The sequence below is a fragment of the Coffea arabica genome, chromosome 1c, assembly GCF_036785885.1.
Source record: "Coffea arabica cultivar ET-39 chromosome 1c, Coffea Arabica ET-39 HiFi, whole genome shotgun sequence".
Taxonomy (NCBI): domain Eukaryota; kingdom Viridiplantae; phylum Streptophyta; class Magnoliopsida; order Gentianales; family Rubiaceae; genus Coffea; species Coffea arabica.
In genome coordinates, this window is record NC_092310.1 from 11226433 (window position 1) to 11254354 (window position 27922).

Below are 27922 nucleotides of genomic sequence, written 5' to 3' on the forward strand. Positions count from 1 at the left end.
AATTCAAGCCTTATGAGACCAATTGCTCTTTGCCCCCCTTGGTTGAATTCTTGGATCATGAGGCGGCTCTGGGAGAGTTCATCGCTTGAGATTCCTAGTTCTTTCATAGCACGCACGGACATAATATTGATAGCAGATCTCCCATCAATGAATATCCGATTCATCTTCTGTTCTCGGACATACACACTAACAAATAAAGGTCGATTGTGGGTTTTGAACTCAACAGTTAAATCGTCATCATCAAAAGTAATAGTCGTTGCACAATCCACTGATGGTTTATCATCAATTTTGAGTTTTTTCTCAAATTCTATGCCAATTTATATAACTTGAGGATTTTCAGCTTTGACGACATTATAAGAGGTGGAATTATCAGCATCGTCACTTAAATACCCCTTGGATATAAACTCTCTCAGTGTCACGGGCTGTCGAACCTCTTGAAGGAGCTGAAAATCTGAAGGAATTGGTTTTGTGGCCACTCCCTTTTGTTTCTTTGTTGCATTTCGTCGTTTCATTGTCGTTTTAGGCTTTGTCGAATGAATGCTTTTCGAAAAGATGTACTTCTTTATTTTTGGCTTGTAAGTCCTCTTTCGAGTGACAAAAGTCCATCCTTCGTTGTCATCTTCAATAACGTCTTCAATTGAGGATTTTTCAAGCTCCTTGGACAAAGCACTGCTTGTTGTGGCTAAAACTCTATCGGGCAACACACAGACCCAAACATTATTGTTGTTTGGTTTGCCGATGCTTTATCCTCTTCAAGAAGGATTTTTCCTTGACGGGCTAATTCTATAATTTTGTCCTTAAAGACAAAGCATTTAGTGAGATGGTGGCCAATCAAGCGGTGATAACAGCAATAATTTAGACCATTGACTTGACCGGCTTCTTCTGGACACTTCATATCGGGAAGTTCAAGGAGCTTCTCCTTGAAAAGATCATCAAACATCCCTTGTAAGTCAGACTCAAGGAAAGGGTACTCTTTTTCTTGCATCTCTTTTAAAGTGGGTCTTTTTACCGACCTATTCTGGGAGGAATCTAATTTTTCAATGACCTTACGGCTCACTTTGGTAGCAATTTTCATGGGAGTTGTGTTTATTGCCATGGACTCCTTACTACTGAATTTTGAAGGAGGTTTGCCCCCTTTTTATTTTCTTGCCTTTCATTACTTTGACGAGGCGGCTGCATTCGCGGAGCTTGAATGGGAAGCCCATCAGTTGCATTGGCCGTGATGCTTAACTCCATATCATGAGCACGAGTAGCTAATTCTTCAAACGTATTTGGACGTATACCCTGTAGAATATAGCTCAGGCTCCAATGCATTCATCGGATGCACATTTCTATGGCAGAGGGTTCAGACAGTCTATCCTTGCAATTGAGACTCAGACTTCTCCACCTATCAATGTAGTTGACCACAGGTTCATCCTTCCATTGACGAGTGTTTGTGACAGCCCCACCTTCCCCTAAGGCGAACCAAAGGGGTTAGCGGACTGCCTGCCCAACTCTCGCCAGGACGACAGATCAATTTACGTCGATCTAATACGGTCCGGAACATACCCAAACGCGCAAACAAGTCAAAATCACAGAATAAATAAAAAAAAGAAAAACGCGCCGATGATGAACAATGCCGGACACGTCAGAATCCGGAGTTCAACCATACATCAATCCAACATATACATACATTGAAATTCAACATTTACAACCAAATGGCATGCCACAAAAACCATTCATCATGAATATACATGTTTGGTTTGCCAATCAAAAGAAAACGAACCCAATACACATTAAGGTTTCATTCAAAGAGCTATTCAAAAGATACATTTACATGAGCTCAACTTGCTAGTACAACCTTTCCAAAAGTGATCATTTTCCTGTAAGAAAAATAAATGGAACGGAATGAGTTTAAGCCCAATGAGTTACTACCACATAAGCAACAAAGAGCATATAGCATGTCCTTTCAATTAAAGTACACAATTAAGGAATGAAACAAAACGGTAAAAGGATACGGACGGCTCTCAAGAGCCCATTTCCTCGCTTATATTCTTGATCCAACCTCATTGACCATCCGTCAATGTTAAAAGTACCAAACCGTAGACCTCACTCTACTTCCATTCCTTCCACCCAATATACCCCAACCAGGCCCGCACTCCAAACATTAACTTTAGGTGATACTCGAGTACACCGGAACCAAGGGTCTCATTACCACAAGATTCTCATTTCAGTCCCCGTGGATAGTCAATTTTCACGACCAAGCCCTCGCTGGCTCGATTCAAGTGACTATCAACGGGGTCGAGCTCAGTAATACAGTAGGGCCGTTGGATACTCGTCCAACCGACACCCAAACAATATCCCATGTATGGAATCCAATAACTCATATAGCAAGTACAGTAATACAGTGAAACGGTAAACAGTCATTCACAGGAATAAAAGGAATGAGGGCGGTCAAGTACACCCTCACCCTAATTATTTCCAATAGCCAAACAAGCCTTCAAGGCATCACAATCACATATACCAAAGCCACATTATAAACATCCAAGTGAGTAGTATACTCACCACTCACGTAGGTGAGATTTCATGCACCGCCGTCCAAAGTACGTCGTGCACTAACGTTACGCCCTAAAACACGTAAACAAATACCATGAGACTCGACAACGAGTCATAAAGCCATGCCAATCACAACCCCAATAGGGTTTCATATGCATATATAAGCATGATAGCAAACCAGAAAACCAGGAAATGTAACTCTATTAGCCCTAACAACAAAATAGTTTTGGCCTCTTTATGCGGTAATGGCACAAAATGCGCTACGCTTATCGGATGAGGGTGTAAGACCCACCATCTCGAAGCTAAAAGACAGGGCTACAACAATGTAGAAAGCCACTCAGTCCAAATCCTAGCACAACTAGGTCAAAAATGCAGAATACCAAACCAGAACCGTAATTGCAGGTTTACAAATCACACTATGCTGTAATTAGTCCAACTCAGTCTATACAGGTCCAAATGCATTGATTCCAAAGGCATGCGGTAGCCAAGATATCCAGCTACATTTCATCAGAAGACACCAACATCCAAATCCAAAGCAATTCCAGTCAAAACAGACGATTACAAGCGCAGTTCGCACATTCTGATCAACCCAGAATAGCAACAGTAAAATCGACATATCTCACTTTACACTACTCCAAATGACCTGAAATTTTATAAGAACCTCAAACACATCAATACCTACAACTTTCATGTTTTAAGCAAAGGCCAATTCGGCCTCTAACCATATGATACAAAACCGGACAGAAAAGGGGGTTATGAAACCCTAACTTCCTCAAATTCCTTCCAAACCCAAAATTGGTTGCAATTACCAATCATTTACACCTACTAGAGTCATTACCCCTCATTACCAACCATCATAAACAACCACAACATCATGATCACATTAAATCAGAAAATTCATCAATAAAATAAAAACTTCACCAATTCATCTCAAACCAAGAAATAAACCACAAATTTCAGCACTTTAGCCACCACTAGGCACAAATTAAGCATCATTAGGTGTAGGAGGAAATTCAAGCACCACTTACCTAGTAAACAAGAGAAAAGGAGTTGTAGAACACCTTAACTTCCTTGAACACTTCCACAAAAACACTTACTAGCACCAAAGGAAGGGATTTTATGGAGTAGAAACTAATTTATGTGATTGGTTTTGGAAGATTGAGCTAAATGGAAGCTAAAATGTTGAAGAGTTTCTTTCTTCTTTGCTCAAGAGAGAACCGGCTATGGAGGAGAAGAAAAGAGTGAATTTTAGTGATTTTTTTTGGAGATATTTAATTCAATGGTAAAAAGTCAAAAAGGGTGAATAGTGTCCAACAAAGTCTAACCAAGGATATAGTGACACTTAGCACTTCATAAATGCATCTTTATCACTTGGTTCCTTCTCACATCAATCAAATCACCTTCTCTACTTATCTCTTAACACCCGATAAATTTCACACAGTATCCGAAATTTAACCTAATTGGTCGAATTTTTTCCGAACTTTTCACACTAGTGGGTCCCACGTCCATTATATACTCTTAATTTTTCAAAAACTCTCCAATACTAGAAAAATCATCTAAAAACTATAATTACTCATAAAATTCACCAGGAAAAATTTCCTAAACCAGAAAATTCAAAAATTATGCCTTTAAATGGGAAAAACCCTAAGAAAATTATTAGGGATTTACGGGTTCTCACACTCTCTCCCCCTTAAAAGAATTTCATTCTCGAAATTTCTCACCTTAATTCCCGAAAAGGTTTGGATACTTCTTTCGCATTTCCTCTTCCACTTCCCAGGTAGTTTCCTCTACCCCATGGTTCCTCCATAGCACTTTCACTAGCGGAATCCGCTTGTTTCTGAGCTCTTTGACTTTCCGATCGAGCACTTGGACCGATTTCTCTTCATAGGCAAGCGATTCGTCTACTTCAATCTCCTCCATTTGTAAGACATGGGATGGGTCAGGATGATATTTCTTTAACATCGAAACGTGGAACACATCGTGGATTCGAGAGAGACTGGATGGCAGTTCCAATCGATACGCGACCGCTCCTACCCTCTGAAGGATCTTGTAGGGTCCGACGTACCGCGGTTGAAGTTTCTTTCCTTTGCCCGCTGTGGTACTTTGTAAGGGTGTGATCTTAAGAAATACGTGATCCCCAACTTCAAACTCCAAATCTTTTTTTCGATTATCCGCGTAGCTCTTTTGTCGGTTTTGAGCTGTTTGGATTCGTTGCCGTATTAACTTGACCTTCTTTTGAGCCTCTTCCATCCATGGAATAGTTGTTGGGTCTAGTGCTTTCTTTTCGCCAACTTCGTCCCAATAAATCGGCGACCGGTACTTGCGTCCGTAGAGGGTTTCGTACGGAGCCATTTGAATCGACGAATGGAAGCTGTTGTTGTACGCAAACTCTACCAAGGTCATGTGCTGACCCCAGTTGCCTCCAAAGTCCAAAATGCACGTTCGTAGCATGTCCTCGAGAGTTTGAATCGTCCGTTCTGACTGGCCATCCGTCTGAGGATGATAGGTCGTGCTCAAATTGAGTTTCGTCCCCAGGATTTCTTGAAACTTCTGTCAAAACCGAGATACAAACCGTGGATCCCGATCGGAGACGATGCTCACAGGAACACCGTGTAGCCTTACTATCTCGTCCATGTACAGTCGGGCCAACTTGTCCATTGAATACTTCATGTTCACCGGCAAGAAATGGGTCGATTTGGTTAATCGATCCACGATCACCCAAACGGCATCATGTCCTCTTTGCGTCCTCGGTAAACCTGAAACGAAATCCATTGTGATGTTTTCCCACTTCCATTCGGGTATCTCCAAGGGTTGTAACAGACCCGATGATTTTTGATGTTCGGCTTTCACCTGTTGGCAAACGAGACACTTTTGTACGTATTGAGCGATTTCCTTCTTCATATTGTCCCACCAATAGGTTCCTTTCAGGTCCTGATACATTTTGCTGCTACCCGGATGGATTGTATACTTAGACCGATGAGCTTCCTCCAGAATCTCTGCTTTCAACGACTCATCCTTTGGTATCACTATTCGGTTTCGATACTTCAAAATGCCATCAGGACTAAAATTGAAAGCCGTTTTTTCTCCCTTTTCCACTTTCTCTCCCCACTTCCGTACCATCAAATCTTCGCTTTGCGCCTCTTTAATACGTTCCAGTAGAGTAGATGTTACCCTAACATTGCTAAATATCACCTTATGACTCTCAAGACAGGGTCTCCACTCACACACGGATTCCAATAAATCCTACTCCTTAATCATCAACCCTGCTACTTGCACCTTACGACTCAAAGCATCTGCTACCACATTTGCCTTTCCCGGATGGTAATTGATTGTGCAGTCGTAATCTTCCAGGAATTCCATCCACATTCGTTGCCTCATGTTCAATTCCTTCTGGGAGAAAAAGTACCTAAGACTTTTGTGATCCGAATACACTTCGAAGGTCACCCCATATAGGTAATGCCTCCACTTTTTTAGTGTAAAGACAACTGCGGTTAGTTCCAGATCATGAGTTGGGTAGTTCTGCTCGTGAAGCTTCAATTTCCTAGAGGCGAAAGAAATCACATTCCGGTTCTGCATCAATACGCACCCCAATCCTTCTCGCGACGCGTCGGCATACACCGCAAACCCGTCCACTCCATTTGGCAAAACTAGCACTGGAGCCATGGTCAATCTTCTCTTTAGTTCCTGAAAACTTGTTTCGCATCGGGCGTTCCAGATAAATCGACCATGCTTCTTTGTCAGATCAGTTAAAGGTCCTGCTAATTTGGAGAAATCTTTAATGAACCTTCGGTAGTACCCAACTAGCCCTAGAAAGCTGCGAATTTTCGTGGGATTTTCTGGCCTCTTCCAGTTTGTCACGGCCTCTACCTTCGCCGGGTCCACCGAAATGCCTTCGTGGGAGATTACGTGCCCTAGGAATGCTACTTTCTCCAACCAGAACTTGCATTTACTAAACTTGGCATACAGTTGATGTTCCCGTAAAGTCTGCAACACTACCCTTAAATGCTCCTCATGCTCCTCGCGTGTCTTAGAGTAGACCAAAATGTCATCGATGAACACAACAACAAATCGGTCTAGATAGGGTTTAAAAACCCTATGCATTAGGTCCATGAAGGCGGCGGGAGCATTGGTCAGTCCAAAGGGCATAACGGCAAACTCGTAATGCCCCGTATCTCGAGTTGAAAGCAGTTTTCGGAATATCCTCCTTCCTAATTAACAACTGATAATATCCTTGTCGGAAGTCCAACTTTGAGAAGACCACTGCTCCTTGCAGCTGGTCAAACAACTCATCGATGTGGGGCAGTGGATATTTATTCTTGATCGTAACGTTGTTCAAGCCCCGGTAGTCAATACACATTCTCAAGGTTCCGTCCTTTTTCTTCACAAATAGGACAGGAGCCCCCCAAGGAGACCCACTCTCGTGAATGAATCCCCACTCCAAAAGATCTTGTAATTGCAACTTAACCTCCTTAAGTTCTGCAGGCGCCATTCGGTAAGGGGTTTTTGAGATAGGTGAGATTCCAGGTAATAGGTCTATTCGAACTTCTATCTCCCTTTCCGGAGGTAAGGCTACTAACTCATCAGGGAATACATCCGGAAATTCTCTCACTACGGCCACGTCTTCCACCTTTAATTTATCCGTAGGGGTGTTAATCAAAAAGGTCAAAAATCCTTGCGCCCCTCTACTTATCAGTTTCCTAGCTCGGATGCCCGAAATTAAAGCAGATGAGCCTAACCTACCCCTTATATCCAATCTTAAGGTTGCCTCGCCAGGAATGCGAAATTCTACTATTTTCGTTTTACAATCCAATTGGGCGTTATATTTGGCTAGCCAGTCCATACCCAAAATCACATCGTACCCCTTAATGGACAAGCTAATCAGGTCTCCTAAAAATCTCCTTTCACCTACCCATACATCACAATCCCTATAAACCATACTAGTCACCAAACGTTGATCCCCCGTAGGTGTACTAACTTCTAGGTCATATGGTAAACTAGCAGGTTTTATATCGATGCCACACATGAAATCAGGGTTAACAAACGAATGAGTGGCACCAGGATCAATTAAAACTTTGGCAAAGCGGTGAAAAATAGGGATCGTACCTTCTACGACCTCCGAAGACTCTGGGACATGACGGGGCTCTATAGAGTACACCCTAGCCGGCACTTTAGGTTTGGACCCATCTCCCTTGGCTGGTCCAGTATTGGTTCTCGGCGGTAGTTGGCTTCCTTTTTCATCTTGTTTCAGGACCGGACAAGTAGCCAATTGGTGGTCTGCGCTTCCACATCGCAGACATTTACCCTGTTTCCTCCAGCAGTTATCTTCATTGTGGTTTGATTTCCCGCAATGCCCGCAGGGACCGCGAGATGCTGAAACCGAGCCACTCTGAGCATTTCCCCTTTGTTCTCGCCCAACTTGACCACCCCTGAATGGAGTCCCTTTGCCTGAACCAGATTGTCGACCACCACCCGTTCCTCGTCCAAATTTAAAGGGAGTACTCTTTTCACCCTGTCCGGAAGTACTCCCAGGAAAGCCACGCTTCTTCGCCTGGAAGTTCCGGACTTGCAACTGCGCACTTTCAACTCGTTGGGCTTTTTCAACAACCTCGCTAAACGCATTGATTTGAGCCACGGCGAGGTCTTTCTGAATCTCAACATTCAAACCCTGAATAAAGCCCCTAATCCGTCTTTGCTCAGTCATGATTAACTCAGGTGCAAACTTGGACAGGCGAGTGAACTGACTCTCATATTCCGCCACAGTTTGAGTCCCTTGGCGAAACCTAATAAACTCGTCCTCCTTCCTCTCCTGGACTAGAGGAGGGAAAAACTTTGCATTAAACTCTCTAATGAAGTTCACCCAAGTCTTGGGTGTCTGCTCCCTTTCCCATTTCTGTCTAATTACGTTCCACCAGGAACGGGCTGTCCCCTCAAGTTGAAACACGGCAAAAGTCACATGCCGTTCATCAGGGTAGTGTAGGGCTGCAAATATGTCAACCATCTTTTCAAGCCACCTCTCGGCGACGTTCGAGTCGGGTCCCCCAACAAACTTCGGCGGAGCAAACTTTTGAAAACGTTCGAGAGCTCTCAATCTTCGCTCTCGATATGATGGCCAGGGTTTCCAGGATTAGGGTTTGGGTTCTGGGCTTGTTGCTGCACTACTTGTGCTAGCAGGTTTGTCATTTGCTGCATAGCAGCAGCTATTTGCACATTAGGGTCGGCTTGTGGTTCAAGATCGGGTCCAGTCGAGGTTTCCCCCGTACCCCTAACCGGTGTGGGTTGTCTAGTTCCGCGCTCACGTCCCCGACCACTCCGAGTACTTTCCATAAGTTTTACTTGGTCTAGGCAAGAGTACTAAACCAAAGTAGTAACAAGGCATGTAAGTAACACTCGAAACTTTCACATAACACATATTTATACATTGCAAATATGATCACAAACATATATACAAGCCAAGCAAGATCATGCCACACACATATATACAATCAGTCGAGTCATGTACAGGCAAGTCAGAAAAACATAGACGATCCCCCGAGAAATGGCCTTATCAAAAGAAATTTACACGTAGTTAACCCAACAACCAAAACGATTAGCTAAGACTCTATCCCTATCCCTATGTACATACAAAAATCACCAAACTATCCCAAAAGAAGCCTAGAAGTCAAGGCCTAGTCAATTGCCGGGGTCTGGGACCCAGGCGACGAGGTAGACTCCTCCCCAGCCTCGGCCCCCGCACACGAAGTCTCATCGCTATACTCCTCAAGGCCATCGTCACAAAGATTAAGGATCGACTCAGCGCGACCCCTGACCTTACGAGCTCGCTTAATCTTGCGCTCTCGTGCCTCCCTCAGTTGAGCGCAGAGGTCGTCAACCCTATTTTCGACCTCAAGCATGTCGTATTCTAGCTCTTTAATACGTGCAGCTTGCTTCTCGTTAGTCGCCCTATCTTGGATCGCCTCGACCTCAAGTCGAGCATTCTCTCTATCCAACACCTTACGCTCCTTGTCTAGAGCAAACACGAGAGCGTTCGGATAGGCATACTTCTCTTTACACGCGCACCTTCGGAGACGGTTAGACGGGCTCCAACGAATAACGGCCCCTCCTGGCCGTATCTGATATGGGATCACGGGGAGTGTTCTGCGAGGTCTCACTCCCGAAGGACTAGCACCAGGGTCACCCTGTCCGACCATCCTACACCACAAGAACAATTAACCATAAATATAAGTTTACAGGCCATAAACAACAAATCCTCAAATCAAGCAGTCCTATAACACCCAAGCTAATTCAAACCTAGACTCTGATACCACCTGTGACAGCCCCACCTTCCCCTAAGGCGAACCAAAGGGGTTAGCGGACTGCCTGCCCAACTCTCGCCAGGACTACGGATCAATTTACGTCGATTTAATATGGTCCGGAACATACCCACGCGCGCAAACAAGTCAAAATCACAGAATAAATAAAAAAAAACGCACCGATGATGAACAATGCCGGACACGTCAGAATCCGGAGTTCAACCATACATCAATCCAACATATACATACATTGAAATTCAACATTTACAACCAAATGGCATGCCACAAAAACCATTCATCATGAATATACATGTTTGGTTTGCCAATCAAAAGAAAACGAACCCAATACACATTAGGGTTTCATTCAAAGAGCTATTCAAAAGATACATTTACATGAGCTCAACTTGCTAGTACAACCTTTCCAAAAGTGATCATTTTCCTGTAAGGAAAACAAATGGAACGGAATGAGTTTAAGTCCAGTGAGTTACTACCACATAAGCAACAAAGAGCATATAGCATGTCCTTTCAATTAAAGTACACAATTAAGGAATGAAACAAAACGGTAAAAGGATACGGACGGCTCTCAAGAGCCCATTTCCTCGCTTATATTCTTGATCCAACCTCATTGACCATCCGTCAATGTTAAAAGTACCAAACCGTAGACCTCACTCTACTTCCATTCCTTCCACCCAATATACCCCAACCAGGCCCGCACTTCAAACTGTAACTTTAGGTGATACTCGAGTACACCAGAACCAAGGGTCTCATTACCACAAGATTCTCATTTCAGTCCCCGTGGCTAGTCAATTTTCACGACCAAACCCTCGCTGGCTCGATTCAAGTGACTACCAACGGGGTCGAGCTCAGTAATATAGTAGGGCCGTTGGATACTCGTCCAACCGACACCCAAACAATATCCCATGTATGGAATCCAATAACTCATATAGCAAGTACAGTAATATAGTGAAACGGTAAACAGTCATTCACAGGAATAAAAGGAATGAGGGCGGTCAAGTACACCCTCACCCTAATCATTTCCAATAGCCAAACAAGCCTTCAAGGCATCACAATCACATATAGCAAAGCCACACTATAAACATCCAAGTGAGTAGTATACTCACCACTCACATAGGTGAGGTTTCATGCACCGCCGTCCAAAGTACGTCGTGCACTAACGTCACGCCCTAGAACACGTAAACAAATACCATGAGACTCGACAACGAGTCATAAAGCCATGCCAATCACAACCCCAATAGGGTTTCATATGCATATATAAGCATGATAGCAAACCAGAAAACCAGGAAATGTAACTCTATTAGCCCTAACAACAAAACAGTTTTGGCCTCCTTATGCGGTAATGGCACAAAATGCGCTACGCTTATCGGATGAGGGTGTAAGATCCACCATCTCGAAGCTAAAAGACAGGGCTACAACAATGTAGAAGGCCACTCAATCCAAATCCTAGCACAACTAGGTCAAAAATACAGAATACCAAACCAGAACCGTAATTGCAGGTTTACAAATCACACTATACTGTAATTAGTCCAACTCAGTCTATACAGGCCCAAATGCATTGATTCCAAAGGCATGCGGTAACCAAGACATCCAGTTACATTTCATCAGAAGACACCAACATCCAAATCCAAAGCAATTCCAGTCAAAACAGATGATTACAAGCGCAGTTCGCACATTCTGATCAACCCAGAACAGCAACAGTAAAATCGACATATCTCACTCTACACTACTCCAAATAACCTAAAATTTTACAGACACCTCAAACACATCAATACCTACAACTTTTATGTTTTAAGCAAAGGCCAATTCGGCCTCTAACCATATGATACAAAACCGGACAGAAAAGGGGGTTATGAAACCCTAACTTCCTCAAATTCCTTCCAAACCCAAAATTGGTTGCAATTACCAATCATTTACACCTACTAGAGTCATTACCCCTCATTACCAACCATCATAAACAACCACAACATCATGATCACATTAAACCAGAAAATTCATCAATAAAATAAAAACTTCACCAATTCATCTCAAACCAAGAAATAAACCACAAATTTCAGCACTTTAGCCACCACTAGGCACAAATTAAGCATCATTAGGTGTAGGAGGAAGTTCAAGCACCACTTACCTAGTAAACAAGAGAAAAGGAGTTGTAGAACACCTTAGCTTCCTTGAACACTTCCACAAAAACACTTACTAGCACCAAAGGAAGGGATTTTATGGAGTAGAAACTAATTTATGTGATTGGTTTTGGAAGATTGAGCTAAATGGAAGCTAAAATGTTGAAGAGTTTCTTTCTTCTTTGCTCAAGAGAGAACCGGCCATGGAGGAGAAGAAAAGAGTGAATTTTAGTGATTTTTTTTTGAGATATTTAACTCAATGGTAAAAAGTCAAAAAGGGTGAATAGTGTCCAACAAAATCCAGCCAAGGATATAGTGACACTTAGCACTTCATAAATGCATCTTTATCACTTGGTTCCTTCTCACATCAATCAAATCACCTTCTCTACTTATCTCTTAACACCCGATAAATTTCACACAGTATCCGGAATTTAACCTAATTGGCCGAATTTTTTTCGAACTTTTCGCACTAGTGGGTCCCACGTCCATTATATACTCTTAATTTTTCAAAACTCTCCAATACTAGAAAAATCATTTAAAAACTATAATTACACATAAAATTCACCAGGAAAAATTTCCTAAACCAGAAAATGCAACAATTATGCCTTTAAATGGGAAAAATCCTAAGAAAATTATTAGGGATTTACGGGTTCTCACAGTGTTAGTCAACTCCAACATACTAACGGTTCTTCTAGTGCTGTAGAAGCGATTCAAAAACTCTTGTTCTAGCTGTTCCCAACTGTCGATGGACTCCGGAGTGAGATCAGTGTACCAATCAAATGCGTTGCCCTTCAAGGATCGGACGAACTGTTTGACTAGCAGGTCACCACAGGTTCCAGCGTTATTGCAGGTTTCGACAAAATGGGCCACATGTTGCTTTGGACTACCTTTCCCATCGAACTGTTGAAATTTAGACGGTTGATATCCAGCAGGCATTGCGAGGTTGTCGATTCTAGCAGTGTAAGGCTTGCAGTAGGTAAAACTTGACTTTGAACCACCCTCCCTTTTATCTTTGATTACGCCTTCAACAAGTTCCTTCAGTTGTTCTACGGGGATAGTTCCATCGGCGGTCACATATATTTCTTTCATCTTGTCCTCACCTTTAGATGAGGAAATTTCACGCTCTTGGTGCTCCTTAGGATTCGCATGGCTTCCTTCGGTAGCGTGATCTTTCTGAGTGAGCAGTTGAGCAATGAGAGCATCTTAGTCCTTGATGTGTTTCATCATGGTTTCCATCATCTTGGACATGTTCGAAACTTGTTCTTCGAAACTTAAAGTATTTGTCATCATGGCCGACATTGCAGCAGAAGAAGCAGCAGAATCTTCAATAGAAAATCTTAAATGAAGAGTTTCATGTGAAGAGGTTGATCTAGTGCTTGATGAATCATCGTCATCCTTAGAGAACTTGGATTCGGATCCAAGTTCGAGCATGGCAAGAGCCTTCTCAATTGAGGCAGGAACATCTTGGATTCCCATCGTGGAAGAATAGCTTATTGGTGATGTTGAACCGAAGACGGAAGTTGGCATTGATGGAGCTTCCATGCTACTTTGGGTGGAGGCTCTAGTCATACTCCTTGTCACGGGACCAATAGTGTGGGTATTGTTGGCAACGTGTGCAGCTTCCTGAATAGGCTCAGTATCAGTAGCCTTGGAACGTGCAATCATGATTTTGTTACTCTTTGGTGCCATTGGTGATAGTTGAATATTCGAGAAGAAGAGATGGAAGGTAGAGATGGTCCCACCGGGCGTACCAAAAATTTGTACTCGATAAAAATTTTTTCAAGTCTGCAAAATGACAAGAAAAAGAAATACACGACAAATATGTGATATATAAATTTAGAAAAAAATATGGGGGTACAATCTCTGGAAGTTTCTTGAACTTATGGAGAGTTTCCTTCGATTCTTTTCCTTGAACACCAATCCAAGGGCTTCGCAGCTTGTTCTTGGATCCACCACTGACTCTTTCAAATCTTGATATGGAAGATTTGAAGAATTTGAGAATATTTGGAGGCTCAAACCTTGATATGCGAAAGACTTGGAGAGCTTGAAAATTCAACCCTTTGTAGCTTGAAACTTCAATACTTGAGTGTATGAGGTGCCTCTTGAAGTCCCTCTGTGTATCTGTGTGTGTTTTATTTGGTTGAGAGACTTCTATTTATAGTTATAGCAAGAGGTAGAGGTTGAGAACCTGTGTACCACTTTACTTGTCTTGCAAGACGTGCAGTCATATTAGAACTGTACCAGTCAAATATTATCTCTTCATTTTATATTTATTAATAAAGAGATAAGAAATTTATCGATTGGCCAAACTCGTGGGGACACGTGACATGGCGCCGTTTGACTGGTCAAGCTATTACAGTATATAAGAGATATACTTGAATTAAATAACTCTAAATATTATCCCTTTAATAAGAAATAAATACTTAGATATTTATTCAATAGGCATGTGATATGATATGATTTGGTTAGTGAAGATATCCCTACAATTTGAATTGTTCTGGAACACCTCAACTTGACACGTGGTCAAATATAATTGGCCAGTTAATAACCAACCTTTTCAGGTGTACCTGACATGTGGCAATATCCAATTGGATGAAAATAAACCATAAAAATGATTTATAGATCAATGGTAATTTTTAGAATTTAATTAAAATTCCATTAGCTACACTAATCAAGGAATAAAATGAGCTAAAGTAATAAAGTTGTAATGGTGTGAATGATTTTAATATGGAACTAATCAAATTATCCAAATTTATTTTCTTTACTTATGGAAGGAAAAAGGGGTTAAAGTTTGAAAATAAACTATAACGATTTATTAAGCACTCATTTGAAGTGGGAAAAAAGTTTTAAATTTTAAATTTGAATTATCATAGAATTAATTGTAAATCACTATTTCAAACTTTTTAATTGAATTTATATATTAAAATAACTGAAAAATTTAGAAAAAAGTACGAGAGAATTTTTTTTTTATAATAAAAAACAAAAGTGCGAAAGATTTGGAAGCCATTTAAGAGACATTCACTAATACCTCTCCTGCCTATACATATAGATATAGATATAATATAAATACCACGTTTCCTTGTTTTGCCTAAAAATGAACCCAGAAAGCAGCCTGTCACACACGAAACTTTTCCAACTTCAATCCAATTGAAACACGACTTATCCTATACTGCTGCGTAATCTTTACATTACATTAGATGATTTGAATCCTCCTCTTCAGCTCTTCTACAATCTACGCTAAAACTTGAATCGGACTACTAGTACTCTAGTAGTAGAAGATCACAAGATTCTTCCAAAGAATGGCTCAGCTACCCAATATAGCCATCATTGGAGCTGGGATTTTTGTTAAAACTCAATACATTCCCAGATTAGCTGAAATCTCTAATCTCTTTGTACTCAAAGCTATTTGGAGTCGTTCTGAGGTTCTTTAAGATTTCGTCTTCTTTTTCTTTCGTTATTGGTAGTTGTTATCATGCATTTCTTGAAAGAAAAGGGAGGAAAATGGTCGTTGAGAAGGGAAGAATTTAGTGGAAAGTTTCCATTTTTTTCCTTGGATTTACTTTTCAATTTAACTTTTGGGATGAAATAGCAAAAGGGATTTTCTTGTTTCACGCATTTAATCTATTTCGTTGCAAATTCTTGGAGGTTTGTGATGGAAGCGTTTTGTAATTGTGTTTCTTGCAAATGCGATTTGAGGAAAGTTTTATTTATTTGCAATATTTTTTTTTTCAGTTTTGGGAACTTGCATCGGGATTTTGACTGAGAAATTCATGCAGGAATCAGCTAGAGGTGCTGTTGAGGTTGCTAGAAAGTTTTTCCCGGAAGTGGAATGTAAGTGGGGTGATGGGGGACTTGATGAGATAATCAAGGACAGTTCCATTATTGGTGTTGCTGTAGTTCTGGCTGGCCAGATTCAGGTAGATTTGAATGTTCCCTATATAAATTATTTGTCAATAAAAATAGGTATTTGGGGTGTTAGGTACCGGAAAATGGTACAACTATAATTTTTATTTGACATTTTCTAATTTTGCCATGTGTTTTATGTTTGCATCCTCCTGATCGTAGTTTTGATTTAGGTAGCATTTGTTTTGTTGTGATTGTCTGGCGTATTGTTGCAGATATTTGATATCTATTTCTCCCCCTCCCCAAGAGTAAAGAATGTAGCTTGTTTGTTTTTTTGGAATAAAGAATTTTGCTTAGTTAGCTACAAGTATGTTAAAGTCTACCTGTCTTAAACAAAGTTTGTCTTGCTGTTGTCTGAATTTGAAGGTAGAGACAAGATAGTTCCATTTATTGTTTTGTAGTTTTCATTTTATGTGTTTACTCATGAGGTAAAATTTGCTCTATGGAAACCTTATGTACATTCTTTGTAAACCAATAAAATGTTCACATTTTACATGGATTTTGTTGGTCTGCAAATGCTCTCATTTAACAACAAATGAATGTAAGGTATTGATTTGAAAAGGTCAGTTGAACAGAAAAGTCAACAAGAATCTTCAACATAATATGTTGGCAGTTCAAAACCCGTTGAAATTTGACATGTTAGATTCTAAAAATTCACCACCTTTGTTTCACAACCCACTGCAGCTTTTCATTAATTTAATTGCGTGTAATATGGGTCATATTGTTAATTAGCGATATTACTATCATGGATGAGAACTCTTGTTCCCTATTTGGGTGTCAAACTTTGTAAAAACCACAGCAATAATCTGTAATTGGTGTTTGGAATTGATGACCAGAAACTTTAAACATGTACTTCATATAAAACTAATCTGCGCTATTTTATTACTGCAGTTCATGCTGTCATGCTACTAAATGCCTTTCATTTATCCATGTAAATTATCTCATGCAGGTGGATATGTCATTGAGGCTGCTGAAAGAAGGAAAGCATGTCCTTCAAGGTAGTTTCAAGTTGAATTCTATCTCAGCAGGCATTTTTCTTTTCTTAATATATAGACATTATGAAGCTTTTGTATTACAATTATAAACACCGTAATAGCGTACTTATGTCTTGAATTTTATTCCATCTACTGTTAACTTTTGTACAGAATAATAGATTTTCTTGTCTTGTTCAATCAACTGACAAGGGGATGTTCTTTTCATGCCCATTTTATTGCTTGGAAAAATGTTGGTGCTGAAGAGAAACCAGCTACAGCTTGTAAGTAGAACAGTATCTGAAAGCATATATCTCTTTCGTTCTGCAAATTCTGTTGCACTTTTCTTCTTGAAAGTTGACAATATAAAATGTATTGCTCATGATCTTTAAGTGAAAACGTTATATATTCCATAACAGCATCTATAGCAATATGAAACTGCATAATCTTATCTGTTTTAGCTAATACTTAGATAACAAAGAGTTCTAGAGAGCAAAATTGGTATAAGCACACAACATCTTGTTCTAGACAACCATTTGGCACAAAGATTAGTACAATTATGATACTCTCACTATCTGAACTGAGGAATATCTTCTATTCTCCACCTAAGAGTAAACTCACACTTAAGATAATATTTTAGGTTGTCAGCCTATCAGGCCAATAATAAAAACTTCTTGGGCTCTCTTACACTTTGCGTGGAGTCGGAAGTATCTATTCTAGTTTCTTCTACTTGCTCTTGTGATGTCTTAAATGGCTGAAGAACAGATCAGCACAGAACTCCTTAGCCTTTGCAGATGGGTAATGGAGTCATCTAAGGGCATTTCTGTAACTGAAATTTTTATGGCAGCATTTATATTTCTAGATCCATTTCCCCCCCTTTTCTGTAGTACATCTTATTTATACATCTATTTCAAACACTTCTCTTTCATCAACAACGATCGTTCTTGCTGATTCAGTTCAGCAGCCTAAGCGAATGCTACATAAAGTATCTATATTACGCAAAAGGAGAGTCACCCTGTCTGCATGGAAAGGGAAGCTAGTCATATCTGGCAGCCACTCGTTTGTTTCTGTTGTATCTCCTTCATTGTCTTAATAAATGATGTAATCTAGCGCCATATGGGATTCAAGTTCCACATTTGGTTTTGATACTATCTGTATAGGTAAATTCTGTTTTTCAAACCATAAAATGTCAAAAGGTAAACATTGTATCCAACTATTCAAACTCTGTGAAGAAAAAATGGCTGCCATTGTACCCCTGAATTTGCCATCCAAAGCCTGGAACAGATGGATGGATGTATTGGTGATGCCATAATTCATAAAGTTTAGAACTACCCTCCATGTCTAACCTTTGGAAATAGTTCATGGAGTCAGTGAGATGGCCAGCTAAAATAAAAGAAATTATTGAGAGTGTGGAAAAGGTAATTATCGACTACTTCCATATGTCAATGTATCACTCTGTTGATTGCATTTTCATGTTTCAAATATCAACTATATATTTTACATCTTGAACAAGTCCAAGGAAAAAGCACAAGTTGCCAGAATAAGTAGTTGCAAAACTTGTAATAGAGTCCTTTCTCAAGAGAACCTTTTAATGAAGTTCCCCCTTCCACAGGCAAGAAGCAGTACTTGCTGTGATATAAAAAGAAAAAAGGAAGCGATATGGGCCAACTTTTGATTGTTCCGCAGGCTTCTAAGTGGGAGGTCTTGAACCTGGGATCTCCTACTTACAATCCTTACCCCCTTACCACGCAACCCAACCCTCCCCCCTTCCGCAGGCTTTTGTTATTTTTTCTCATTACAGTTGGCTGCTTCACAGCTAGAGTGAAGGTTGCTAAGTCAGGAAACTATATTCAGTTGGTTGTTTGGAAGTTCCCGAAGGGCTTGTTATCAATGAATGGAGTATTACTGCATATTTGTCAATTTTGTCCTTAATTCATTCCAAGTTAAATAAACAGGCAGTAGACAGAGTCTTTTTGTAAATAGTGCATCTGACCTACTCATTGCTTAGTTGCTGTAACATTTCTGGCATTTTACTAAGAATTATAACCGTGATAGTCATTGCATATAAACTTGACATATCCATATTTATGTAGCCATTGATGAAGCGGAAGCTGCACTGTCCTCCTACCATTCTTTGCGGACCCACTTGCCTTTTCAACCTGTTTGGGCAGTTGCAGAAAATTATCGTTTTGAACCAGCTTTTGAGGAGGTTGTTCTTTTTTGCATACTGGACTCCATTTCTGATTTCGCATCTTTTGTAAATAAATGGTAATTTTTATTTGTTATTGTAGAGCAAAAAGCTAATGGCTGAAGTTGGAGATGTGATGAGTATCCAAGTTATTATTGAAGGATCAATGACTAGCTCAAATCCGTACTTCTCAAGTTCTTGGAGACGCAACTTCACTGTAAGTATGTTTTTAGCCAATCTTATCCCTGTGCCTTCAGGTTATGAATAACCATTCCTTTGCTTGATATACTGATTCATGGAAGAACATTGTCTTGCTCGATGTTTTATTGACACATATAAGCAATTTAAATACACAACAATACTCCTGTTCTAAAATTGGTTTAACTCTAGCCAGTCTGGTCCTTTGTGAATTCAGAACTATCAAGTATCTGCATAATCTATTTTAAGTTCTTGTCTGCTGATGATTACTGGCTAGAGATGATTTATTTAGACAATTTCATATGGCATGGGATGAAGCTTTTGTTGATTTGACTTGTTTTCTACTTGCTGCTTAATTTACATTCTGGCAGGGCGGTTTCATTCTTGACATGGGGGTTCATTTTGTCGCAGGATTGAGGATGGTAAGTCGATTTTTTCACTCTGAGGAACCATTGTTGATCTAATTTCCTTATATGTCTAGCATTATGCACTTTAGAAATCCAATGTCATGCACTAGAGTTGTTGATTATCATTTTTTTCTATCTCCATTTTATATTTAACAAATTAAGTTCTCTAACTCTTAAGTCTATCGAGGGTTTTAAATAATCCATCAGTTGTACTTGACATTTCTGGAAAAGAAACTAGGTTAACTTTAAAACTCAACCATGTTTTCCAAATTGTAATAGTTTTTTTCTGGATAATAAAGGAGCTGTTATCTGAGTACTTTAGGAAAGAATAAGTACAAAGAGTAAAGAAAGTCAGAAGGTGGTTGGTTTGAGATAATATGAAGCAGAATTCCCCATTTAAAATTCTTCTATCTGGTTCTCCCATAAATACTCAGCTACAGAAATTACTGCAAAAGGTATCAGTACTTTGGCAGAGAAGATCCGGTCTTAAATGTTGCTAAAGTCAAGAACATAATTTCAGCATGGTCAGTGAACTCGTAGATAATAACCTAATAGATTTCTTAGTGGAGAGCAATTATTTGCAATTATTAGGATTAAGAATCGCACTCACACTGGGGAAATGAAAATGATTCTAGACAAAAAAATAAACCTTATATTTGCTTGTTATAGTTCCTTTCACACTTGACAGGAACTTTGACTTTGTCTTGGATTCAGTGCTTTAGATTTAGATAGCTTGATAACCTATAGGATGTATAAAGGTACAATTGAAATTTTAATTATTGCTGTGAATTCAGATGCAGACAGCTGTTTATTGCATTTCTGAGAGACTTCTACTTGTTACCTTTTCTTCTTTTGAAATTGTAGCAGCAGTAAAAATGTTACTGTAAACCTGCAGGGTGCTTTGGGTCTGTTTCTGGAATCACTGTCAATGATTATCCTGTTAATATGGTGTCTTTTATTTTTCCACTAAAATTTTTCTAAATATATTTCCATTAACTCACAGCACAATTCTCTTACAACCTATAATGCGTCATTTAAAAATAAATTGCTGTTCAAGTAGGAAAGGAAGAGGAACAGACTAAAACTGCAACCTGTAATGTATCTTTTAAAAATAAATCAAGTTCTTACCCACAATAGTTACATGCTTTGTGATGCAATATTTGTTACTTTATCTGCCTAAATAGTTCCACAAGGTACTCAAGCATAAGTTGCAACAAATCATTTTCTATGCTACAAAGTATTGCTTATAGCTGTATGCTTTAATTTGATTTCTGCTTTCTGAATGAGCAGCTTGTTGGATGTGAGGTGTCCTCGGTGTCAGCCTTGACTTCTCATGTAGATTTGACTTTGCCTCCCCCTGATAACATCTCATCTACGTTGTAAGTTTCTCAAGCATAATTTGATGACAGTAGTGATGGAATAATAGCTGATTGGGAATTCTTGTCTCTTTAGTCAACTGGAGAATGGCTGCACTGGAGTTTTCGTGCTGGTGGTATCATCAAGATCACCAAAGGTATGCAGTAAAAATATGCCTCTAAATCACTCGTTTTCCACTCATTTTGTTTGAATAAGTTCTTTGTCTACAGAATACCTTGATTTTTTTATTGTATATAATGCAATAGTTATGCCATTTTTCATTAGATACTCTGGCGAGTTGTGGGTCTAAATGGAACACTTCAAATTGAGAGGGGTAACCAAGATGGCAAGCATGGGTACTTGGTAATCAATGGCTTCTTGATATCTCGTACTATCAAAATTCCTAAGACCTAGGATGTCAGCTTATTTTCTTTAGGTATAATTTCAAAAGCACTGCAAGCTTTCCCAGCTTTGCCTTTTCAGTTTCTTGATAATGTGGCAGGTTACTCTTTACCTGGCTAATGGTGCAGAATAAGAGCTTCTTCCACCCATTTAGTGGGGTTACTGAAGAACTAAAGGCTTTCCTGTCCGAAATTTCTCAGGCTACTCTAAAGGTAACTCAAATAGTTAAACTTGTACTCGATATTATGTAAATTTTTTGGCTGAAGTCATTCTATGTTCTTAATCGTAGTGTATCATTTGAGTTATCTGTACCAATGTGTCACATAGCTCGCCAACGTTGTTTGACGATCTTTTCCTTTTCTGGGTAAAATGTTATGTCATTGCCTCTAATTGTTGGAAAAGTTTAATTTCTCCCTCTAGTTTGCAAAACATAAACCCCTTAGCTTTTTTCAAACTTAAGATGAATGACTTCTGTTTTTATTGAATTTTATGTGGACATAGCAATAGTTTTCTAAATATTGCCTTTATAAACTATTCTCAAGTGTCGTTTTTAAATATTTTTGAGCAATCACTAGAACATGTAAAGTGGTTTTCAACCAATACCACCTTTCCAGTGCCTCAACCTTCTTCAACATCCGTCCCCCAACCCTCTTCACCAACAACTGCTGCAGCTCATGGGAGTAGGAAGGTTTCTACAACATTAAACAATAATATTAACCTATGCACTTAACAAACTTTTTTGTCCTATGGAGTATAATGCTTTGATAAAACTTGATTCTTGTCCATTATCAACATTTCAAACTTAAATTGCAGGAAGCCACTTAGCACTTGCTTTTTTCTTGACCACAGCTTCATTGAATGTGCAATGGATATCATGTTATGTGTTGCCTCTAGCTGTTGGCAAAGTCTAATTTCTCCCTCTAGTTTGTGAATTGTTAATTCTGCACCTCCTTTATTGTTAAATCTTAGGATGAATGACTTCTGCTATCTTCAATTTTTATGTGGTCACTACAACAGTATACTGAAACTGCCCTTTTAATTATTCTTAAGTGTACTTCTAAAACATTTTTGAGTCATTTGTGAGCAATGTGCACAAATAGTTTTTAACCTTACTTCTCCAGTGCCTTAACCTTCTTCAATAATTTTATTCCCCTGCCTGCTTCATAACCACCTGCAGTGGCTCATGAAAGTAGAAAATTTTCCACAACGTTGAACAAAAGTATTCACTTTACTTACAAAATCTTTTGTCTTAAGGTTCATAATACTTTGATTTAACTTGATGCTTGGAAGTTATTAATAAATTCAAACTTAAACTGTGGGCAGCTACTCCCTCAGCTATGGTATCTTAAAGATTTTATTGGTTGGGCACCTTTGATTGAATTTGTGGAGGATAAAACACTCATGTCTAAATATATGTGAAAGGTAGCTTTGGAAAATCATTTGGAATTAATATTGTAGGAGCAATAAGGTAGGCTGAAGATATTTAGAAGGGAGGTTTCACACATTTTGGGAAAAGTAAAAGGGAATAGGAAAAAGTGTGTATTCAATTTTGTATCCATGGAGTCCCTCTTGTCTACTGTGAGGATTATCTACGAGGATCCATAATTCTTGGTGGAGTTATAATTAATATTTAGGAGACATTTACCCCTTGTCGTGCTTGTACTCTCTCTCACAAGCAAGATTTATGTGCATTTTAATGTAAATTAGTGAATGGTATAATTCATGTGTAATGTACAATCCTTTTGATTGTTGCAGAAGGATAGTAGCTACGAAGTGGAACGCCGCTTGTCATTTGTGGAAGGTGTCAGGGATGTTGCTGTTTTGGATGCAATGCTTGAATCTGGAAAGAGGCAAGGCGCTCCTGTACAAGTGAAGAGATTTTAGATTCAAATTGTTGATTCACCTGTCCCACTATAGCATTGAGTTCCATTAAGATCCTCCAGCCAGGAACAGAGCACATATTAAGAATAAAACAAGTCTGAGTTTGGAATCTCTCTCTTTACCTATCGATACACAATTTGAACATGCATGTACTTGTACATGTAAGACTTACGATGTCTTAGTGGCTAGTCACCTTATAAGGAAAGGCATGTTACTCGTTCGCTGTTTGCAGATTCTGTCCTTATTGCATATTATTTGGACCGTAAATGGAGCAACTTCTTGATAAGTTACATCATTGGAGAGTTTTGTGGAGTTTTAGGAACTGCAACTTTTGTGACACTCATAAGCAAATTTATTCTGCTAGGGATTAAGTTGCATAAATTGGTACAGTTAAGTGGCTTGACTGAAAGATGCAAAGAGAATATTTTGTCTGAAAACAAACTTCTGGTCCAAAGTAGAATCTTCTCCCTAAATTTAGCTTTGACATTTACAATCAGGACTTGTCATTTATTTGTGGCACAAGGCATGATAATTGTTGAAGATTGTTGAAGAGTTATTCTTTAACTGGATGAAGTGGAATGACTAATTAAGAACTCTACTTAGAATCTGATATTGGAGCTGCCATCTTTATCCTCTGTCACGTTATATCTTGTAACCCCCTGGTTTTCCTAATTGGAGTATCGTGATATCTGAAGTCACTGCATCACTCTTTGTACCTAATTGTTGTTATTTAGTGCTTATGAGACCTTCCTTTTAGGGTCTTTAACCTGATAACTGGATTGAGATATTCACTGATATGGATTGGACTAATTTAGTGTTGTGGTCCTAGAAGGTGAAGAACAGTTACTGTGCATGTGCTGACATTGGTTGCTGCGTAGATGTTGTTTCCTATCAGGCTTGCATGTGTTCAATTTTACTGTGTAATGTGACTACATGCTAGGCAAATTGCAGACAAACTTCTTTAAGTTGTGGACTAGAGAAATATCTCGTTTATGCTCTTTACTAGCGTTTTATGAGAACTTGACCGCATCTAAGACATTTCAGGGAAAAGCATCCCCAACAATTTTGGACTTCTTTTCATTTACCTTCTTTCACCTCCCCTGACTTTTACTTCATTTGTTTATTCTTTTTTGGTAAATTGCATATCAAGTGCCTTGCAACACTAGATAAATAAGTGGTGTCCGAAGTGTTAAATGGGAAAGCAAATAAATGCAAGGTAGTCGAAGAATATACATGAATTTGTTATAGATGGAAACCTAGTGCAGAAAAAGTCCTTTTGCCCTCTTCCTATACATCCCTTATCCCCAACAATCCGTTGCCCAGCGCCATGTCAATAAACCCCTGCCAAAAAGGTAAGGAGGGAGAGCAAAGTCTGCAAAAAGTAGAAATTGGGTTAGTGTACTGGATCGATCTTGGAGAGAGCTTGTATGCCTGGCAAACCTAGGACTAGGGGTGGCAATTCGGGTCCAAATCAGGTTGGCGGGTCGGGTCTGATCCCGACCCGTCAGAGAATATGTTGACCCGAATCCGACCAGCCAACCCGTGACGGGTCAGGTATACTGACCCGAACCCGAAAATTTCAGGTTGACGGGTTGGCGGGTCGATCCGAAATGACCCGAAACTTAATTTTAATTTATTAATTTATCACTATAATTTCTAATAAAATTAATTTCTCACAAAACTAATTACATAATCAAGTAATAAAAATTTAAATAAATAATTCCAAACCATATCTAAAATAAATTAAACATCGTAAAAGTGTTTTATCCCAAACAAAATATAAAATAAATTAAAATAGCATAAAAGTAAAAAATAATATAATATATTATTTGTCCAACTATAATAATTTCAACTTCACACAAATTAAATAAATTCATTTAGGATTAAGTAATTAATGCCTTTGAAAAAAAGAATAACTTAGTTTAGTTAGATAAAATTATTTTTATGTTTATTAAATTATTTTTAATTCGTAAACAGGTCATATCGGGTCATATCAGGTCACCAAGAGTTGACCCGAAATCGACATGTTTTCTTTTCGGGTTCATCGGGCTCAACCCGATTCTGACCCGAATTCCCAAAACCTCAACCCAAACCCATTAATTTCGTGTTAGGTTCATATTGTGTTTTCAGGTCGTGTCGAGGGCAATGGTTCAAGAGACATTAAGCATCTGGGGTTTGTAGAGGAGGTGGTAAAGGAAGGAAAGAGCACGGATCAAGAAGATACAGGAAATTTAAGCAAGGTAGGAGGATAGGGAAACAGAGAAATGTGTCTATATAGTAAATGGTGATATTTAAATAACCATTTTCAATAATTAAATAGCCACATGCAACACAACACTACGTTAAAACATGAAAAACATGTTTTTAATGTGTAGTTTAGTTGGAAAATAAAACGAAGAATTGAGATAGTAGTAAATCAGAGAGTTTAAAATATGTTACTTATAGTTGAATACAGTATCCAAGTGAATAATCTTTTTTTTTTTTTTTTAATGTTCAAGGATGGTTCTTTTAAATGAAGCGTTTAGTTGTTCACGAGCAAAGTTGCATATATTTAAACGGCAAAGTTGAAGAATATTATGTTTCAAGTGTTAACTTTAAGGTGAAACTATTCTTTCCAAACACCAAATCTCCTCTATTTTTAACTTAGTTGCGTTTCACATAAATTCTGCATATGATAAACAATTTCCAGGAATACATTGCTTGAATATGAACCTGGTTCTAACTAGCTTACATGCCCATGATTTTCAAAAACAATTCTTTGCAATGAAATTGAGTGTTGAAGGACCCTTGGAAACATAATGTGTAAAATCTGTCAATTTATTAGCATTGGATACTGAAAAGGGAAAAATCGTTCAAAACGTCATTCACATTTTGTAAAATGACTTTTTTCGTCTCTCACTTTTAAAAGTGTAATTTTACGTCCCTTACAAATTCATATTGGTCAATTTTGATCTCTACCTATGTTTTCGACTAATTTTGGGTCGGAATTCGTCATGTGCCTTGCATGTGATTATTTTTTGGGGGTAAAATTATCAAATCAAAATTTACATAATCCATCTATAGTCCCTTACATTTCATAAAATGAATTATTTCGTCCCTCACATTCACAAAATAAATTTTTTCATCCCTCATGTTTCACAAAATGAATTTTTTCATCTCTCATTGACTATGTACACAAATAAATTTTTTTTTTAATTCATGTATATATCTATTTGATTTCACATGAATAGTACGAATAGTATATAATATATTTCTATTTGATTTCACCTAAATAGACTAATTGTAGTTGTACATATACTATTCAGTATATATATATATGGGTTTAAATCTAATAATTTTGTTTTAAACCCATATATATTCATATTTGATTTCACCATGTAAATTTATTTAATATTTGTAACCTTTTCTATTTTGGTAATAATTCATTTATTAAGTTATGTAATAAGACTATCTAATTAATCAGTGTTAATTCAAATTTTATAGTCATACTAACAAATTGCAATTTAAATCTGAAATTTTTACTCGCTACCTTTAAGACCAACAGTTGAATTGCTTATCTTACGATTATTTTAAGATTTAAAAGTTTCAATCACTTACATCATTTTGTCATACTTTTCCTTTGTTTATTTTTTCTGTCCAAATTTATTCAATATAAATGCTTTATAATGTTTAGAATTAAGTATCTTCTTTGTTTTCAATTTTCGAGTAAAAGGAATGAACATGAGTAAAAAAATAACAATTTTTTAAACCCCTGTATATCTCTATTTTAATTTCACTTGAACAGTACGTGCATGTGAAATCAAATAAAGATATATGACATGCTATTCATATTGTTAAGGTGAAATCAAATAGATATATATTCATTTTAAAAAAAAAGTTATTCATACACATAATTAATGAGGGATGAAAATTTTATTTTGTAAAATATGAGGGATGGAAAAAATTTATTTTGTGAAATGTGAGGGACAAAATAATTCATTTTGTAAAATGTGAGGGATTATGGATCTGATTATGTAAACTTTGATTTGATAATTTTGCTCTTAAAAAATGATTACAAGCAAGGCACGTGGTGGATTTCGATAAAAAAACTAGTCGAAAACCTAGATAGGGACCAAATTTAACCAATATGAATTTGTAAGGGACGTAAAAGTATATTTTTAAAAGTGAGGGATGCAAAAAGTTATTTGTAAAATGTGAGAGATATTTTGAACGATTTTTTCCTACTGAACATGATTAGACCAAATGTGTCATCCAAACAGACCCAAAATATAGAGGATTAAAACTGTAATTTGCTCTTGGTACAATCATAAGCATTGAATTGTTTCAGCTAATACCCTCACTTCATTATTAGCATTCTTTTCATCCCAAACTTATATTTCCCTAAATTCTTGTTTCAAAGGTGAACCCCCTGATGGTCCTACAAATGTTTATACTAAACTTTGCAGAATCTTCACCATAAGCTTCTTAATTACTGATGGACATTTTTTTGATAAAAAGTAAATTTCATTAATAAATTACTGAAATCGTTCCGGACGAATTGATGTACATCATTGATCTAATGTAGATTAACTGCAAAAAATTGATGGAATGCTAATTTGTTGGCTAAAAGATAAGATTGGAATTGCATGGGATGAACTCCAATTGAGCATGACGATGACAT

General features: G+C 38.3%; 1 pseudogene; it reads left to right on the forward strand.

Annotated features, from left to right (window-relative positions):
- Positions 1-15023: 15023 nt before the first annotated feature.
- On the forward strand, positions 15024-23557 carry LOC113714941 (dehydrogenase FPY6-like; annotated as a pseudogene).
- The last annotated feature ends 4365 nt before the right edge of the window (positions 23558-27922 follow it).